The following is a 17370-nucleotide window of genomic DNA, read 5'->3' on the forward strand; positions in this document are numbered from 1 at the left end:
TTTAAAAAAATAATTTGTGTTTTTAAAGCAACTTTCTTTTTTGCTGGAAATGTAGATGTGAAAAGAAACACGCAGAAAGTGGGAAAAAGAAATGAACAGTTTGGAATCAAGATGGCGGCCACTCACCTCATCTCAGAACGATAAGGTCAGCCCACACATGCACCGATTGGCCACCGTCATGTCACCGAAGCGTAGGATTGGTCAATCGTCCTGCCACTCGGCTCTGGCAGGGCCCGTCCGCACGCGCAACGAACCTGCCCCCGCCATGCAGCGATTGGTTGACCGTCGGGTCACTCGACCGTACGATTGGTCGACCTTAATGTCACTCTATGCTAATGAGCGGATAATGAGCGGAATTTTGAACGTTTTTTGGATACCGCGGGTGCAATTTTTGTCTCGCCGAAAAGTAAATACACTTCTGACCGCTCTGGAATCATAAGCTTTCTTTTGATGGAATGCACGTGTAGGTAGGCTCTATAACTTTAGAGTGTATAGCCAGACAGACAGGCAGACGGAAGGACAGACAGATAGACAGACAGACAGATCGATCCTTTTATATATGTAGATAATAAGACACAAACTCAGGTAATCATTCAGAATCACCCCACAGATTGACACTGAGATAAATTAAGTGGGAGATACAGACAACAATGGGACACATGGCGGAATAGACAAGAGAGCTGGAGAAATACAAAATGGACTGAGACTCCAGAAGACAGTGATAGCTGATAGAGGTCAGTGAGTGGAGGTGATTTTTTTTTTCGGGATTTGGCCCCGTGGCTTAGCTGATCAAAGCGTCTGTCTAGTAAACAGGAGATCCTGGGTTCGACTTGCAGCGGGGCCTTTGTTTTATTGAATCTCTAGGGGTAAGTTTCTTCTCGTGTGAAAAGGCTAAAATTCGTTTTAATGTAACTGCAGCTGCACTGGTTCCCATTCTGGTTGAACGCTCCAATACCTGCGGGGCCTGGGTCGAATTCCACCACTGTCCTAATTTCTGGCGGTGCTGATTTTGGACTCTTCACCAAAAATCCATCTTTTCTATGCAGTGCCGTGCGTTACTTTGTTGTAGTCAGAGCAGAGCTTCAGTAGTTGATGTGTGGCGCCGTGATCGTATAGTGGTTAGTACTCTGCGTTGTGGCCGCAGCAATCTCGGTCAGAATCCCAGTCACGGCACAGATTTTTCATCCTTCCACAATCAATAGCCTTCCTTTACATTCCTCCTTCAATTTCATTGTAAATTTCCTGCAGTATTACCTTAATCTAACATTCACTTTCACCTACTTAAAACGCTAAGTGTGCTCTGCTACCACCGCTATTCCTGGGGCACATGTCCCATTCACCCGAATCTGAGTTGGTGCTTTCAAACCAGTCGATATGCTTAGACCTGCGGGACCTCTCGACAGACAAGCTCTGCGAAAGCAGGGCCGGCATTTGGAACCAAAGCAGCCTGATTGTACAAGAAAATTCCTCGGGAAATGAAGTGCACTGGGGAGGCTAACTGAAAAATTGGGTTTGTTCACCTGGTAGTTGCCGCTTTTCCCTAAACAGTTGAGGGGCGTGAGCGATGGGAAGCGCTACATAGCTGCGGATGAAGGGTGAAATATGCAATTTTGACAAACTGGCTACCAAAAATGAAAACGGACGCTCAGTAGTTATCAAGGAGAGTGAGGGACGCTCCGGATGTAAAAGACAGGGTAAGGGACGCTCCGGATGTACCTGACAGTTGAAGGGACGCTCCGGATTTACCAGACAGAGTAAGGGACGCTCCGGATGTACCAGACGGTTTAAGGGACGAGCCGGATTTACCAAACAGGGTAAGGGACGGTCCTGTTGTACCAGACAGGGTAAGTGACACTCCGGATATATCAAACAGGGTAAGGGACGCTCCGGATGCATCAGACAGGGTAAGGGACGCTTCGGATGTATCGGATAAGGTAAGAGACACTCCGGATGTAACAGACAGGGTAATGTACGCTCCCGATGTACCAGACATTGTAAGGGAAGCTCCGGTTGTATCAGATAGGGAAAGGGATGCACCGGATGTACCAGAGAGGGTAAGGGATACTCCGGATGTACTAAACAGGGTAAGGGATGCTCAAGAGGTTCTGGAGCGCGTAAGGGATGCTCAGGGCCAATCAGACAGAGTAAGGGACGCTCAAGAGGTATCAGAGAGTCTGATGGATGCAGATTTATTACTTTCTACAGCTCACATTTTCTAATTATCAATAAAAGCAAAAGTTGAATCCTAAGCACAGAAACCCCACAGTGCAGATAAAGGCCATTTCGGCCCATCGAGCCTGCACCGACACATATCCCACCCGATCCCCGTAATCCCTACACCAACACATATCCCACCCTATCCCCGTAACCCCACGTATTTAATCCCCCTAACACTAAGGGTCAATTTATCATAGCCAATCAACCTAACTCACACATTTTTGGACTGTGGGAGGAAACCGGAGCACCCGGAGGAAACCCACGCAAACACGGGGAGAATGTGCAAACTCCACACAGACAGTCGCCCGAGGCCGGATTCGAACCCGGGTCCCTGGTGATGTGAGGCAACAGTGCTAACCACTATGCCACCGTAACAGATGGTCTGCCGTGTCCCACGTGGGGGCAATGAGAAGGTAGAATGGGGCCGGAGTGAACATTTACAGTGCTCAGAAATACATTTATAACTGGCATAAATTCCCCCACTCAATACATTTATAAATAATACAGATACATCTAAACATATTTGTAGCGATCAGAGGTGCAAAAGCATTTACAACTAATACAATAGCAACTCACCAATACATTTGTATCTAATATGGACACACAGAAATATACTTACAACCATCACTACTGATTGTTTGCTAAAAAAAATACTTTAATTGTTTGTCTTTAAAGCCACAATATTTACATGGTAGTTTGCACTGACCTTCCTCCAAAGCCGCTGGAGACTGATGGAGAATGATTTGGGTTCTAAACGATCATTTCTTAGGCGGATTCGAGCAACTTTTGAGCGCAAGTCCAATATTAGAAGTCGACATTAAAAATGGCCTCACGCGGAACCATTCGCAAATGTCAATCTACAATCCCCAAAGCGAGATTCATACCCCTAGACTAAAGAGTCACTCTGTCTGGAATACAGGCCCAGTCAACTTGGTTATCAAACGGAAAATCAAATGGATTTGTCATGTATTGTCCATTGCATTTTGTCTGAAAAGTGGGCCCGCAGTTCCATTCTGGTTCCAAGCCCTCTTTTTGCTGTCGATTACTTGCCCGGAATGTGCTTGGAGAAGTGTTGGAATCGAGGCACAGCCCTTCCCACTGTCGCTTCCTCTAAATCTCCGTCCAGGATTTTCACCAGTGCAAGGTCCATCAGCTTGAGCTACTGTTTAATTTGTTCTCGGCATTAACTGTGCTGATCCTTTAACTTGTTCCACTACACGGCATCTCCAAATTTGTCGATTGCACCTCGAGGGCACTTTTCATAGGTAAACCTGCAACATCTGCCAGAGAAAGATTCAATTTCAGCGTTTCCAACAACGAGTCGACCTATATCAACCTCGACATCCTCACCTACACGCTGCAGATGCAAATCTCTGCGCTCCTCTGCTTCAGTGACATTTTGTTTCGCAGCGATGGGCAGTTTACACTCTCTGAGGCTGCAATCGCTGTTTTCCGCCGGCAGTAGGCGCTTGGAGAGAGCGGGGCCGGACAGGCAGCCTGAAGTTCGCTGCTGTCGCGGCCTCACTCACTCCGGGAGCTGGGTAACAGCAAACAAACTCATGGGTTTGTTGCCGGGTCTGAAATGCAGCTCCGAACTGTTGCTATTGACCGAGGCAGCGCTGCAGGATCCTGTAATGTTATCTCACACTGTCGGTATTTCTGTACAGTTTGAGTGTGTACAGAACTGTATAGAGAAAAGGAGAATACCGCACGGCTGTTAATGCATTTTATTGATCTCTACCTACAAGAGATGATCGAATTAGGGACCTGTTGTACTTTAGACGGAAGTGATAACCGCTACACTTCAGAAACTGCTGTTCCTTAAATAATTAGAGAAGCAGCTCAGAACAGCAATTGTCGTCTGCAAATACTCTTACCCTGCGATACGGGTTCCATTGCATGTCAAGGGGTGAACTTTAAGAAAACTGTTTAGACTATTAAGTAAAACTCATTAGACTGTGTGAAAAGTTAGTTGTAATCGTCATTAATCACCGGGTAACTCACATGGTTACCGAATCATGGACAAAAGTTTAAAACGTTTCTTGCGTTTTGCATGTGATGAATTTTCATCGGTTCTCATTTTGCAGACCGCATTACAGGAGTTGGGTAAAAATGTTCAGTGTTTATGGCACCAGGATCTGGTGCAGCCGTTGGTAAATTCACCAGCTCACTAACACATGAGAAATCACCTGCTTCACTCTTTCATATAAACCCAGCCAATGCACCTCAATTAAACAACATTGCGCCCCCGCACGATTAGACAACCTGAAATGTGCAAGTAAATGAGCACGGATAACTAATGGGCTTCAAGCGCAGCTCCAGTGGCGCAATTGGTTAGCGCGTGGTACTTATATAACAGTATAGCTTCGGGGAAATGCCGAGGTTGTGAGTTCGAACCTCACCTGGAGCAGCCAATGTTTTTGCTCTTAGTTTCCTGAGGCCCACCGTGTTGCAATAACGGATGGGAGTTTGAAAGGAGCCCTTCAGTGTTACTTATTGACAGGAGGGAAGGTGGGGCCAGCGCAGGGAAACCCAATGCAACTTCGAGCCCAAGATCGGCGGCTGGTTGGTCTAGAGATCTGATTCTCGCTCAAGGGATTTCGCTACTTAAAAAGGCGAGAGGTCCAGGGACCTCTACCGACAAGAGATGATTGAATTCGGGGCCTGTTGTACTTTAGACGGAAGTGATAACCGCTACACTTCGGAAACTGCTGCTCTTTAAATAATTAGAGGAGCAGCTCAGAACAGCAATTGTCAGCTACAAATACTCTTACCCTGCGATAGGGTTCCATTGCATGTCAAGGAGTGAACTTTAAGAAAACTGTTTATTCTATTAAGTAAAACTCATTAGACTGTGTGAAAAGATTGTTGTAATCGTCATTAATCACCGGGTAATTCACATGGTTACCGAATCATGGGCAAATGTTTAAAACGTTTCTTCCGTTTTGCATGTGATGAATTTTCATCGGTTCTTATTTTGCAGACCGTATTGAAGGAGTTGGGTAAAAATGTTCAGTGTTTATGGCACCATGATCTGGTGCAGCTGTTGGTAAATTCACCAGCTCACTAACACATGAGAAAACACCTGCTTCACTCTTTCATATAAACCCAGCCAATGCACCTCCATTAAACAACATTGCGCCCCCGCACGATTAGACAACCTGAAACGTGCTAGTAAATGAGCACGGATAACTGGCACACATGAAGCGCAGCTGTAGTGGTGCAATCGGTTAGCGTGTGGTACTTATATAGAAACATAGTAGATAGGAGCAGGAGTAGGCCATTCGGCCCTTCGAGCCTGCTGCGCCATTCAATGAGATCATGGCTGATCATCCAAATTCAGTACCCTGTCCCTGCCTTCTCCCCATATCCCTTGATCCCTTTAGCCTCAAGGAATATATCCAACTCTTTCTTGAATATATTTAATGAACTGGCCTCCACCGCCCTCTGTGGCAGAGAATTCCATAGGTTTAGCACTCTCTGGGTGAAGAAATTCCTCCTCATTTCAGTCCTAAATGGCTTACCCCTTATCCTTAGACTATGACCCCTGATTCTGGACTCCCCGGCCATCAGAAACATCCTTTCTGCATCTAGTCTGTACAGACCTGACAGAATTTTATAGGTTTCGATGAGATCCCCTCTCAATCTTCTAAACTCCAGTGAGTATAAGCCCAATTGACACAATCTCTCCTCGTACGTCATTCCTGCCATCCCAGGTATCAGCCTGGTGAATCTTCGCTGCACTCCCTCCATGGCAAGAACGTCCTTCCTCAGGTAAGGTGACCAAAACTGCACACAATACTCAAGGTGCGGTTTCACCAAGGCCCTGTGCAACTGCAGCAAGACATCCTTGTTCTTCTACTCGAACCCTCTTGCTACGAAGGCCAACATAACATTTGCCTTCTAAACCGCCTGCTGCACCTGCATGCTTAACTTCAGCGACTGGTGCACAAGAACACCCAGGTCTCTTTGCACTTCCCCTTCTCCCAATCTATTGCCATTCAAATAATAATCTGCCTTCCTGCCTTTGCCACCAAAGTGAATAACCTCACATTTATCCACATTATAGTGCATTTGCCATGTTTCTGCCCAATCACCCAACCTGTCCAAATCGTACTGGAGTTTCATGACATCCTCCTCACAGCATACCCTCCCACCCAGCTTTGTGTCGTCTGAAAATTTGGAGATATTACATTCAATTCCCTCGTCCAGATCATTAATATATATTGTGAACAGCTGGGGTCATAGGACCGATCCTTGAGGTACCCCACTAGTCACTGCCTGCCACTTGGAAAACGACCCGTTTATTCCAACTCTTTGCTTTCTGTCCGCCAACCAGTTCTCTATCCAACTCAATACCTTGCCCCCAATCCCATGTGCCTTAATTTTGCACGCTAACCTCTTATGCGGGACCTTATCGAAAGCCTTCTGAAAGCCCAAATACACCACTTCCACTGGTTCTCCCTTATCTATTTTACCAGTTACATCCTCAAAAAATTCCAGTAGATTAGTCAAGCATCTTTTGTAAATCCATGTTGACTTTGTCCGATCCTGTCACTGCTTTCCAAGTGCTCTGCTATTACATCTTTTATAATGGACTCTAGCATTTTCCCCACTACCGATGTCAGGCTTACCGGTCTATAATTCCCCACTTTTTCTCTGCCACCTTTTTTGAATAGTGAGGTAACATTAGCTACCCTCCAATCCTTGGGTACTGTTCTAGAGTCTATCGAGTTCTGGAAGATGACCAGCAATGCATGTATTATTTCTAGGGCCACTTCCTTAAGTGCCCTGGGATGTAGATTATCAGGCCCTGGGGATTTATCGGCCTTCAGACCCATCAATTTTCCGAACACCATTTCCCTACAAATACTGATTTCTTTCAGTTCCAGGAACCTATGTTCCACGGTATTTCTGGGAGGTTATTTGTGTCCTCCTTTGTGAAGACTGAACCAAAATATGTATTTAGTTGGTCTGCCATTTCTTTGCTCCCCATTATAAATGCCCCCGATTCTGACTGCAAGGTACCTACGCTTGACTTCACCAATCTTTTTCTCTTTACATATCTATAAAAGCTTTTACAGTTAGTTTTTATGTTCCCTGTAAGCTTACTCTCATATTCTATTTTCCTTTTCTTAATTAATCCATTTGTCCTCCTTTGTTGAATCCTAAACTGCTCCAAATCCTCAGGATTATTGCTTTTTCTGGCCAATTTGTATGTCGTCTCCTTGGATCTTATGCTATCCCTTATTTCCCTTGTTAGCCACGGTTGAGTCACCTTTTTTGTTTTATTTTTATGCCAAACTGGGATGAACAACTTCTGTAGTTCATCCATTCGGTCTTGGAATGTTTCCCATTGCATATCCACCGTCAACCCTTTGAGTGCCATTCCCCAATCAATCCTACCCAACTCGCTCCTCAGGCCATTGTAGTTTCCTTAATTAAATTGAGGACCCTAGTTTCTGAGTCAACTGCTTCATTCTCCATCTTAATGAAGAATTCGATCATATTCTGATAGCTCCGACCCAAGGGGCCTCGTACAACAAGATTGCTAATTAATCCTTTGCCGTTATATAACACCCAGTCTAAGATGGCCTGATCACTGGTTGGTTCCTCGACATATTGGTCCAGGAAACCATCCTGTAACCACTCCAGGAATTCCTCCTCCACAATATTGTTACTAATTTGGTTAGCCCAATCTATATGTAGATTAATGTCACCCATGATGACTGCTGTGCCCTTATTGCACGATTCTTTAATTTCCCTTTTAATGCCATCCCCAACCTCCACCTTACTGTTTGGAGGTCTATATACCACTCCCACTAATGTCTTTTCCCCATTAGTATTTCTCAATTATACCCATACAGATTCCACCTCATCAGAGCTAATATCCTTCATTACAATTGTGTTAATCCCTTCTTTAACCAATAATGCTACCACTCCTCCCTTTCCTTTTTGCCTATCTTCCCTGAATATCGAATACCCCTGGATGTTGAGTTCCCAGCCTTGGCCGCCCTTGAGCCACGTTTCCGTAATCCCAACCAAATCATATTCGTTTACCTCTATTTGCGCAGCCAATTCGTCCACCTTATTACAAATGCTCCTCGCATTAAGACACAAAGCTTTCAGGTTGTTTTTTAACGCTCTTAGACCTATTAGAATTGTTATTTACTGTGGCCACATTTGATTTAAACCTGTGATTTCTCTGACTGCCACTTTTGCTCTTCTCCTTCCTATCTTTTGCTTTTATCCTTGTTTCCCTTTCCTCTATCTCCCTGCTCAGGTTCCCAACCCCCTTCCATTTTAGTTTAAACCCTCCCCCAAAGCACTAGCAAACACTCCCCCTAGGACATCGGTTCCAGCCCTGCCCAGGTGCAGACCGTCCGGTTTGAAATGGTCCCACCTCCCTCAGAACCGGTTCCAATGTCCCAGGAACTTGAATCCATCCCCCTGGCACCATTCCTCTAGCCACGTATTCATCTGGAGTATCCTTCTATTTCTACTCTGACTAGCACGTGGCACTGGTAGCAATCCTGAGATTACTACCTTTGAGGTCCTGTTTTTTAATTTACCTCCTAACTCCCTATATTGCACTTTTAGGACCTCATCCCGCTTTTTACCTATATCGTTGGTGCCTATATGCACCACGACAACGGGCTGTTCACCCTCCCCTTCCAAGATGTTCTGCAGGCGCTCGGAGACATCCTTGACCCTTGCACCAGGGAGGCAACACACCATCCTGGAGTCTCGTTTGCGACCACAGAAACGCCTATCTATTCCCCTTACAATTGAATCCCCTATTACTATAGCTCTACCACTCTTTTTCCTCCCATTCTGTGCAGCAAAGCCACCCCTGGTACCAGGAAGTTGGCTGCTGCTGCCTTCCCCTGATAAGCCATCCCCCCCCAACAGTACTCAAAGTGGTATATCTGTTGGAGAGGGGTATGGCCACAGGGGACCCCTGCACTACCTGCCTGCACCTAGTACTCTGCCTCTTGGTCACCCGTTCCCTTTCTTCCTGTCCAACCTCTACCTGCGGTGTGTCCAACTCTGTAAACGTGCTATTCACGATGTCCCGAGCATCGTGAGCGCTCCAGTATGCATCCAATCGCAGCTCCAGTGCCGCAATGAGGTCTGTCAGTAGCTACAGCTTGGTGCACTTCCTGCACATGTAGTTGTCAGGGACAAAGGAAGTGTCCCTGAGTTCCCACATCTCGCAGGAGGAGCAGATCACGGGGCCGGGCTGTCCTGCCATGACTTACCCTTTAATTAATTGAGTTTAGATTTAATCATTCAACCCTGCTAATTACACTACAGTTAAATAGTTTACCAACAGTCCCCGCTACGCCAGAGAGACCTTAGAAACTATAAAACAGAGTTAAAGTTTAAAAAAGAGATAAATACTCACCAACCAATCACTTACCTGCATCCTGCTGACGTCACACTTGGATTACTTTTTACCTCTATCCCGGAACCTGGATTGGTACGCCTCTGGTGATCCCTCGCAGGTCCGCTGCCTCTCCAGTCTCGGGGCTCTGGGTCTCGCTGCTTCCGGCTGCTGTTTAAGTAGCTCTGCCGCCTCTGGTGCTCCCTCGCAGGTCCGCTGCGTCTCCGGTCTCAGGGCTCTGGGCGTCGCTGCCTCGAGCTGCTCTTTAATTAGCTCCGCCACCTCTGGTGATCCCTTGCAGGTCCGCTGCCTCTCCGGTCTCGGGGCTCTGGGCCTCGCTGCCTCGGGCTGCTGTTTAAGTAGCTCCGCCGCCTCTGGTGCTCCCTCGCAGGTCCGCTGCCTCTCCGGTCTCGGGGCTCTGGGCCTCGCTGCCTCGGGCTGCTATTTAAGTAGCTCCGCCGCCTCTGGTGCTCCTTTGCAGGTCCGCTGCCTCTCCGGTCTCGGGGCTCTGGGCCTCGCTGCCTCTGGCTGCTCTTTAAGTAGCTCCGCCACCTCTGGTGCTCCCTCGCAGGTCCGCTGCCTCTCCATATACCAGTATAGCTTCGGGGAAATGTTTAGGTTGTGAGTTCGAGCCTCATCTATAGCAGCCAATGTTTTTGCTCTTAGTTTCCTCAGGGCCACCGTGTTCCAATAACGGATGGGAGTTTAAAAGGATCCCTTCAGTGTTACTTATTGACAGGAAGGAAGGTGGATCCAATTTCAACTGTTAAACCAGCAAATATCAGGCAAAGAATAATGTGCAGGAAATAGATTCGATTTCAAATCAGTGACAAAGCCTTTGGAACAAACGAGAAGCTGTGTAAACTCACCGGTAATCTGTACATGTTTCCGACATCATGTTGAACACAAACAACGATTCACCTGACCATAATGTTGAGGATTCCAAGGACGGAAGTCACGGACAGACAATCGCCCAAAAACCATATCCACAGTTAGGTGGTCGCCGACCTTCTTGTTATGGGGAGAATTGTGAGCAGATTCAGGGAAACGGCTCATATAAAGAAGTGGATTTAGGAAAATATAAACATATTTCAAATGAATGAACAGGTCCTTTGCGAATTGGGTTCGCACCAGCGCAGGGAAACCCAATACAACTTCGAGCCCAAAATCGGCGGCTCGTTGGTCTAGAGATCTGATTCTCGCTCAAGGAATTTTGCTACATAAGAATGCGAGAGGTCCCGGGATCTCTACCTACAAGAGATGATTGAACCAGGGCCCTGTTGTACTTGCGACAGAAGTGATAACCGCTACACTTCGGAAACTGCTGCTCTTTAAATAATTAGAGAAGCAGCTCAGAACAGCAATTATCAGCTACAAATACTCTTACTCTGCGATACGGGTTCCATTGCATGTCAAGGAGTGAACTTTAAGAAAACTCTTTATTTTAATGAGTAAAACTCATTAGACTGTGTGAAAAGTTAGTTGTAATCGTCATTAATCACCGGATAACTCACATGGTTACCGAATCATGGGTAAAAGTTTAAAACGTTTCTTGCGTTTTGCATGTGATGAATTTTTATCGGTTCTCATTTTGCAGCCCGTATTTTAGGAGTTGGGTAAAAATGTTCAGTGTTTATGGCACAAGGATCTGGTGCAGCCGTTGGTAAATTCACCAGCTCGCTAACACATGAGAAATCACCTGCTTCACTCTTTCGTATAAACCCAGCCAATGCACCTCAATTAAACAACATTGCACCCCCGCACGATTAGACAACCTGAAATGTGCTAGTAAATGAGCACGGATAAGTAACTCTCATCAAGCGCAGCTCTAGTGGCGCATTCGGTTCGTGCATAGGATTTGTATAACAGCTATAGCTTCGGGGAAATGTCGAGGTTGTGTGCTCGAGCCTCACCTACAACAGCCAGCGCTTTTGCTCTTAGTTTCCTCAGGCCCACCGTGTTGCAATAATGGATTGGAATTTTAAAGGAGCCCTTCAGTGTTACTTATTGAGAGGAGGGAAGGTGGGGCCAGTTTTAACTGTTAAACCAGCAACTATCAGGCAAAGACTAATGTGCAGGAAATAGATTCGATTTCAAATCAGTGACTAAGCCTTTGACACAAACGAGAAGTTGTGTAAACTCACGGGTAATATGTCCATGTTTCCGACATATTGTTGAACACAAACAACGATTCACCTGAACATGATGTTGAGAATTACAAGGACGGAAGTCACGCACAGACAGTCGCCCAAACACCATATCCACAATTAGGTTGTCGCCGACCTTCTTGTTATGGGGAGAATTGAGAGCAGATTCAGGGAAACGGTTCATATGAAGAAGTGGATTTAGGAAAATATAAACTTATTTCAAATGAATGAACAGGTCCTCTGCGAACTGGGTTCGCAACAGCGCAGGGAAACCCAATGCAACTTCGAGCCCCAAATCGGCGGCTCGTTGGTCGAGAGATCTGATTCTCGCTCAAGCAATTTCGCTGCTTAAAAATGCGAGAGGTCCCGGGTTTAAAACCCGGATGAAACCCAGCCAACCTTAACAACTGGGTCATCACAGCTAAAATCGCACTCCTGTTAAAAAGACTTATAAAATTGATGATCCGTGGCTTTGCGCTCCCTTGTTTTAATCATAGAGGCATAATGCCACAGGCGGAGGCACTTCTGCCCATCGAGCCAGTGCCGGTTCTCTGTAGACTGATCAATTCAGTACCATTCCTTCGCACTATCGATGTATTCCTGCAAGTTTATTTCCCTAAAGAGCCTATCCAGTCTCCCCTTGAAAACATTGAGTGTCTCCGATTCCACCACTTCCGACGGCATATGCGTAATTTTTTTTTCCTCCCATCCCCCCTGTACCTCTTGCCTAAAGTCTTAAATCCCCTAGTCCTTGTGCCATCAACCAGTGGGAACAGCCGTTCCCCGTCTCGCCTATCGAAACCCGTCATAATCTTGTACACTTCTATCAAGTCACTCCTGCACCTCCTTTACTCGAATGAAAACAAATCCAGCTTCTCCAACCTGTCTTTGTAGCTAAGATCCCTCATCCCCGGAACCATTCTGGTAAATCTCCTCTGCACCCCCTCAAGGGCCTTCACATCCTTCCTAAAGTGTGGTGACCAGATATGACGCAATACTACAGTTGTGGCCTAACCAGTGCTCTATAAAGACACAGCATACCTTCTCCAGTTATGTACTCAATACCTCTATTTATGAAGCCCAAGATCACAAATGCTTTGTTTCCACTCTCTCAATATGTCCTGCCACCTCCAGGGACCTATGGACATTAACTCCCAGGTCCCTCTGTCCCTGCACACTATTTTAAACTGTGCCTTTAAGTGTAAATTGCCTTTCCCTGTTCCTTCTGCCAAAATGCATCACCTCACACTTCTCCATATTAGATCCCATCTGTAACTTGTCTGCCCATTCTGCTAGCCTTGTTATGTCCTTTTTATGTCCTGTAGTCGATTGGCATCATTATCACTGTTTGCCACACCCCCAGGTTTGATGTCATCGGCTAATGTACAAACTCTACTCTGTATTCCAATATAGAGGTCATTTATATATATCACAAAATGCAGTGGGCACAGCACTGAACCTTGGGGAAAACCAGTAACTACCATCCTCCAATCTGAAATACAGCCATTTACCACAACTCGCTGTTTTCTGTCCTTATGCCAATTCCTTATCCAAGCTGCCACATACTCACCTATTCCATGAGTATCAATCTTTTTAACCAGCCTTTTATGTGGTACTTTGTAAAACCCCATCGGAGAATCCATGTCGCCAACATCCACTGCATACACTTCATCAAAGCTCTCTGTTACTGCATCAACAATTCAATTAGATTCGTCAAGCAAGTTCGGCATTTTACACATCCGTGTTGGCTATACTTAATTAGCTGAAACTTCTCCAAAAGCCCGTTAATTTTCTCCTTGATTATTGTTTCTAAAACTTTAGCCACCACTGATGTTAAACTGACCGGCCTGTAGTTACTAGGAGCATCCTTCCATCCTTTCTTGAACAATTCTGTCACATTTGCCACTTTCAACTCCTCAGGGACCTCCCCCGCATCTAGGGAAGATTGGAAAATTATGGCAAGCCTTCCACTGTCTTCTCCCATAACTCTCTTAGCAACCTGGGATGGAAACCATCTGGACCAGGTGACTTGTCCACTCTAAGCAGACACAGCCTTTCCAGGACATCCTGTCGATCAATTTTCACCCCTTCCATTGCTTCTATATTTTCCACTTTGACCGATAATTTGTCGGCATCCAACTTTTTGGTAAACATCGATACAAAGTATTCATTATGTATTCTAGCCTTGCCCCGTGCTTCTAGTTATGTATCACCTTCTTTGTCTCTAATAGGCCGCACCCCGCCTCTTACTACCCACTTAATGTTTACATGCCGGTAGTAGATTTTTGGGTTCACTTTTATGTTTCACGCCATTCTACTCTCATATTCTCTCTTTGCTATTCTTATTTTTATCTTCACATCCCCTCTCAACATATTATACTTGGTCTGATTCTGCCTTGAAGAATTCACCTGACATGCATCATACAACCTCGTTCTTGTTTAAACAGAAAAGAGGTTGTATGATGCATGTCAGGTAAACAACCTCTTTCAACAGATAAAGAATGATCCAGGAATGACAGCACATCCCTTTTAAATAGATACAGAATGATCCGTGACTGACAGCACACCCCTTTTAAACAGACACAGAATGACACGAGACTGGCAGCACATCCCTTTTAAACAGACAGAGAATGATCCGGGTCTGACAACACATCCCTTTTAAACAGCCACAGAATGATCGGGGACTGACAATACACCCCTTTTACACAGACGCAGAATGACACGAGACTGGCAGCACATCCCTTTTAAACAGAGACAGAATGATTCGGGCCTGACAGCACATCCCTTTTAAACAGACACAGAATGATCCGGGACTGGCAGCACATTCCTTTTAAACAGACACAGTATGATCCGGGACTGACAGCACATCCCTTTTAAACAGTTTATTCGTGGGCCCCAAGTTGAAGATTTAGTCCACTGTCATTTTTTTGTCTTTGCCATTTCACTCGAGCCGAATGAACTGAGTTTATGTGTCAGCCGTGGCTCAGCGGTAGCAAACTCAAGCCCCACTCCAGAGACTTGAGCTCATAATCCAGGCTGACACTCCAGTGCAGTACTGATGGTGTGCTGCACTGTCGACGGTACCGTCTTCTGAAAAGACATTACACCGAAGCCTCAGGTACCATTGCACTATTTTGAAAAGAACGAGGATTTCTCCCCAATGCACTGCACATTATTTATCTCTCGACGAAAGACAATAAAAACAGATAACCTGGACATTGATGTTGATAAAATCTTTTGAAATTACATTTGTTCCTAAAAGTAAAAGTTATGTTTTGGCTCTCTAATCATTTGTTTTCCCGCTAGTCTTTCAGTGGGTTTCAATCTCAGAGGAAGGAAGAGAGAGGAAAAAGTGTATCTGCGATTCGCAATCTCTGTTCTACGTTTATGCAATGAGTCCATGTTTATTTTTGTAGTCACATGAAGAGCGCAGAGGCACAGACTGAAAAGCCCCGTGTGGCCAGCAGTGATGAGGATAGCGATTCGCACCCATGCGTCCAGAGCACAATGGATTAGTACGAATGACCATCGGTTTTAATGGTCGGTTTTAAGCTTGATTCAGAGCAGAGAAGAAAAAGTTTCGCCCAGTGAGTTAACAGACCGTGCATCACTCTGCTGCTCTCCCCCATAGTCCGACAAGGTATTCCATTCCACCTATATATTAGTAATTTGAGCCTTGCCATGAGCTAAGTGTAGCATGCTTGGGAGGAAAATGTGATTTAGCCGGAAGGATCTGTAGGGTTTTTATTTTATCTCTCTTCACTCTTTAGGTTAATCAGAGCTAAGATCAACCAAAGCTTTAAACTTTTCAAACAAATCGCTTTATTAACCTAATAATACAAGTTTTACACAGAGAGATTTGTACAACCTTTAACTCAGTGGTGTAACTCAAAACTCAGATTGGTCAATTATGCTGCTTCGGGAGAAGGAGAGATGAATTATGTATTGGTGTCCTCCTAGGTGTTTTTCTGGTCGGTCTTCCACATCTCCACTCCATTTGTCAGGAACGGTGAGAGCGGAGACTCAGTAAGTATTTAAACTCACTTTTGTGGGCTTTTTACAGAGGCCTTTGTCGGGAGCGGTGAGAACGGAGTCTCAGTGGGTATATAAGCTCACTTTCCCAGGCTTTTTCAAAGAGGCTTACCAATCTCACAGACCGGCGGCAGCGCTCCAGAGCCATGTCATGATTCTGAACGTGACGCGGGTAGGAGGAAGCAGCTGATTGGGTGAGTACTTGCACTACTCTATAGCTGGACAGTTAAGGTTCATAAAGTTTAGAAGGTCTTACTTTTGTGATTATATTTGCTATGGTCTCTGTTGTGTAGCGGGGAGTGCTAGGAAACCAGGGCCCTTGAGTATATCATTTAATTGTAGTTTAATTGTTGGTATTGATTTAATTTAAATTCATTAAAAGATAAGTCAATGCAGCACAGCTCGGCCCTGTGGCATGCTCCTCCTGCACTATGTGGGAAATCAGCGACACTTCCTGTGTCCCTGATGACCATATGTGCGAGAAGTGTATCCAGCTGCAGCTACTGACAGACCACATTGCGGCGCTGGAGCTGTGAATGGATACATAGTGGAGCATTCGTGATGCTGTGGGCGTCATGGATATCACATTTAATCAGTTGGTCATACCGCAGGTAAAGGGTGCAAAGGCAGGAAGGGAGTGGGTGACCACCAGGCAGAGTAGTAGGCGCAGTCAGGTAGTGCATTGATTCCCTGTGGCCATCCCCCTCTCAAAGAGACATACCGCTTGGGATATTGTAGGGGAGGATGGCTTATCGGGGGAAGGCAGCAGCAACCAACTTCCTGGCACCATGAGTGGTTCTGCTGCACGGGACGGGAGGAAAAAGAGCGAGATAGCTATAGTGATAGGGGATTCTATTGTAAGGGGAGTAGATAGGCGTTTCTGCGGCCGCAAACGAGACTCCAGGATGGTATGTTTCCTCCCTGGTGCAAGAGTGAAGGATGTCTCGGAGCGGCTGCAGGGCATTTTGGAGGGGAAGGGTGAACAGCCAGTTGTCGTGGTGCATATAGGTACCAACGATATAGGTACAAAACGGGACGAGGTCCTAAAAGCTTAATATAGGGAGTTAGGAGGTAAATTAAAAGCTAGGACCTCAAAGGTAGTAATCTCTGGATTGGTACCAGTGCCACGTGCTAGTCAGAGTAGAAATAGAAGGATATTTCAGATGAACACGTGGCTAGAGGAATGGTGCAAGGGGGAGCGATTCAAATTCCTGGGACATTGGAACCGGATCTGGGGGAGGTGGGACCAGTATAAACTAGACGATTTGCACCTGGGCAGGAGCAGGACCGATGTGCTAGGGGGAGTGTTTGCTAATGCAGTTGGGGAGGTTTTAAACTAAAATGGCAGGGGGTTGGGAACCTGTGCAGGGAGACAGAGGAAACAGAAGCAAGGATAGAAGCAAAAGACAGGAAGGAGAAAAGCAAAAGTGGAAGTCAGAGAGGTCAAGGGTGTAAATCAAACATGGCTGCAGTAAACAAAAATTCTAAAAGGCCTAAGATGGTTAAAAAAACAAGCCTTAAGCCTTTGTGTCTTAATGCGAGGAACATTCTTAATAAGGTGGAAGAATTAGCTGCGCAAATAGATGT

At 45.7% G+C, this 17370-nt stretch overlaps 1 non-coding gene across 1 annotated transcript; it reads left to right on the forward strand.

The window, feature by feature from the left end:
• The first annotated feature begins 4532 nt into the window (after positions 1-4532).
• trnai-uau (transfer RNA isoleucine (anticodon UAU)) lies at positions 4533-4627 on the forward strand. Its single transcript has 2 exons — positions 4533-4570; positions 4592-4627. It is a non-coding gene; the product is annotated as a tRNA-Ile (tRNA).
• Positions 4628-17370: the final 12743 nt, after the last annotated feature.

Source organism: Somniosus microcephalus, unplaced genomic scaffold, assembly GCF_052327205.1.
Source record: "Somniosus microcephalus isolate GS21.2 unplaced genomic scaffold, FLI_Smic_1.0 unresolved_chr1, whole genome shotgun sequence".
Classification (NCBI taxonomy): Eukaryota; Metazoa; Chordata; class Chondrichthyes; order Squaliformes; family Somniosidae; genus Somniosus; species Somniosus microcephalus.